This window comes from Rhododendron vialii, chromosome 7a, assembly GCF_030253575.1.
Source record: "Rhododendron vialii isolate Sample 1 chromosome 7a, ASM3025357v1".
Classification (NCBI taxonomy): Eukaryota; Viridiplantae; Streptophyta; class Magnoliopsida; order Ericales; family Ericaceae; genus Rhododendron; species Rhododendron vialii.
Window position 1 is genome coordinate 52,198 of NC_080563.1, and position 3,752 is coordinate 55,949.

Below are 3,752 nucleotides of genomic sequence, written 5' to 3' on the forward strand. Positions count from 1 at the left end.
ACTCTGTTCTCGAAGTTTCAACTTTGGAGTTGGAACAACTCGGTGTAGATGACGTGATACCGGAGCCGGGGCAACATAAGCAGCACTGTGCTGAAGCCTGAGCGGTGTAAGTGATTAGCACTTAACCTGGGTGGTGTAAGTATCATAGCATTTCTCTCCGTTGTTCCTAGTTTCTATTTAAAACATCGATCGAGCATTAGACAAGGACTTAGAAAGTATTGATTTCTCAAAGTCTCATTGATCCAAGGACTTTGAAAACTGAGAACATGCAACATCGAGATGCTTGACTTGTCATCAGGCATAGCAGCGTCCTAATTGGCATAAGACAGACTCGAAAGAGACTACCTAAAAGCCGCCCAGCATGCTCCTACGCAAAGCGGTATGAATGTATGTACAGACATGAGATAAGGAAAGTTGTAACACATAGGCAGTATATGGGGGTTAGATGCAAACAATCCTACCTTGTAGGTTCATGTCCTAGGTTGGAAGGTTTTAGTGCTTTGTACGCATGTAGAGGCCGGTTTTAGTTTAGGGGGTTTCTCTGACTAGAGCCGCGATATACCTCCTATTGCAACGCGTAGAGCAAGGCAATGGTCGAATGGTAGTACGACTCATCATTGTCCAAGGTTGTTGGGCATTCGAGGGCCCCGAACTCCAATAAATTGTGCCGGTTACCCAAAACACCTCAACGGGACTAACCAACATCGATGCACATGGAAGAATGCCGAAGAATGACTTCATGAGAGAGAAACACAACGATTTGAAAATGCCTTTTAAAGCTTGACTCACTTTTATTAATCAATATTTGGATAAAACTACACAAGTGAACAATAATAAAAGCCCCAGTTCGGATTGGTCGGATGCGGAGATCCTGTTACGTTACCACTCCGTTCTTCAGCAGCGCAGAGCGTACTGTTTTGACAGACTTTTGAAAAATTGTTCATTTATGTATTAATTGTCAAATATTAGTTAATGCAATGAGTCCCCCACAGAGTCGCCACTGTGGGCACATGCCCCTAAAATTCTTATTTTAATGCATAAAATTGGGTGCGCCCTTTTTTTAGAAAAGCGCGGCGAAACGCTTCGATTCAGAGTCGTCATTCGGGTTTTAGCGGTAAAATACCCAAGGAACCGAATTTGGAACGTTTGCTACGTGTTTGATTTGAAAAAGGCTTGTAGACTGGACCGTCGTCACTTTCAATATCTGAGGTTTGGGAGCTCGGTTACGAGAAAGGAAAGGTTTTATGGCACCCCTCTCGTCCAATTCGGAGATCGGTCTCTATTCGGGCATTTTGTAAAATGTTTGCATTTTTCTCTCATTATTCATTTTTTAGCCAATTTGGGCGGAGGAACAGTTAAAAGGGATTAAAACGGTAACAAGTTGCATTATGTGACAAATTGTGATGGATAATTGATTGAAGCAATGAATATAGATTGAGAACAAGCACCTGTGAGCATTTTAGACAAACTAGGACACACTGACCCAGAATGATGCACGCAGGAGAAAACTTGTATGCATTGGCCAGGCCGCTACATACAGAGATAACCTGCGTACTCCACCATAGGACTAGCGTGCGCCGGTAGATCTAAGTTCACAGCTCCTACTCTCAACCCTCTCGGCTTTGGAAAGGACCAGTGTACACCCAGGATAAATCACGCAGTCAATATAGCAAAATAAATACAGTTACAGGCAGCAGAGATGGCTTTAGAGCCATAAAATGAACAAAACACCCCATAAACAGTATGAGGGAAATGAATAGATGCCAAGACTTAGCTGCAATGCAAGGGCCAGCCACTGTATGAGATCTAACTGTCGCACGCCAGTCCTTGATGACCGTACGCCAGTTATACCTTTCTGTCAAGTGTTTAGCTTTGCATTTTCTGGGCTCTGGAACATGATCAGAAGGATCAAATCAAGTTAAAAACTGTACGTACTGCCACGGATTGGCGTACGCGTGCTTATGACCGGCGCACGCCTATTCTAGTCAGACACGATTTTTTTTTAAACCTTGCTAGCTTTAGGGCCAGGACTGATATTGATTACCAGTATTGACCCTGCCAGCCCCCCCCCCCCCCCCCGGGGATTAGAACAAAAAGTATTACAAATGTGTATACCTTAGGTTTTGAGGTTTGAGAGATGTTTGAGCTTTGAACTTGAGGGTTGGATGATGGAGGGTGATGGATGTTTGACTGTAAGAGGTGTATAGAGGGGTCTCTTGTTTACTCTTTCAATGGATGAAAGAAGAGCAAGCAAGAAAACCAAGAAAAAAGAAAAAAATAGACTTGGAGCTAGCAACCAAACTTGAAACTTCGAGAACCAACCCCTTAAAAGACTAATGGAGAAGGGGTATATATAGTGAAAAAAAGAGAGAGCCCTGTTAAGGCCAATCAAAGGGGCTAGTGCCTTAGCCCTTAAGACTTCCTCCTCATTGGATGAGAGAAGAAAGGTGATGGGATGGGAGTGTAAGAAATGTTCCCTGGCGAAGACTGCTTTTTTGACGGATTAAAAGGTTCTCATGTGCTGTAGACCCCTACCCATGGCTTCTGCATGCTGAAAAACACAAGTTTGACAAGAGGTTTGATTGGCGTACTCTAGTTCGGGCTTGGTCAACGGTTAAAGTTGACCGATGACTGACACGTGGCAGAGGACCAGCGCACGCAAGTTGAGTACCAGCGTATGCAAGTTGGGTTTTGCTGAGGCCATTTGGTTATGGTTTAGAGAGTTTGAAAGGAATCTGAAAGAGTTTTGAAATGCTCAAAGCTCAAATATACTAACATTTCCGGGGTGTTCTTGATCCGTTTCATCAGGGGGAAATCAAATGCCGTAAGTAAACTAATTTGGAAAGTCCAAAATAGGGTGTCTACAGTGCCCTCGCGAGGGGTTGAACACTATAATCACTGATACTAATCAAACCAATAACCAAATCCAACCAAACTCTAAAGGCCCACATAGTCGTGTATATGGATGACTCTGATACCACCTGTAACGCCCCAAGTAGACCACTGACCCAATACCTTGATTTTGATCCACAAACCACACCACATGGCCTAAAAGCTTAAGTCCAAGGTATTTGTAGTAGCCCACAAAGTTTGTTATATACCCAAGATCATCCATATAGACTTCCAATGTGAAACGGGGTGTTACAACTGCCACATCCACGATTCTGTCAAGTAATCGAAAACTTCCTCCTCTCTCAGTGTTAATTGATGGCATATACCGAGAACAACCTGCACGAATGGTCTAAATTCGCTACACCTGTCTCCCAAGTCCTAAGAGGTTCCCTTCCTTTCCTCTTTTCTTATTGCTTTAACTACCTTTTGTTTTCTTTGAGCTTCAAAAGGAAGGAAAATTTATCTTCATATTTGCAGTCTGTTGTTAGATGACGACATTGATTGTGAAATTGTTTTCAGTTAGTGATTGAAATTGGCAGTCACAAGTAGAGTGGAGTGCGGTTGGACAAGATTCGATCCTGTAAGCCCCATTCTCCTCTCTATGTCTTCTATGATGGTGCAAAAAAACAAGAAATTGGCCTTCATTAGGTTTATTTCGACTAGATGTCGAAGTGTACGCAATGCGTGTACAAGTCGAATTTCTGCAAAATATGTGAAAAATCAATCAAAATCCGTGTACAAGTCGGATGTGTTTGCAAATTTTGTACAAATTCAAGACCTCTAGTTATTGTAAAGGCAGTTCACGCTGCTTCTCATGACCCTCCTTCAGATTGAAGCACGTAAACCAAAAGTGATGGGCT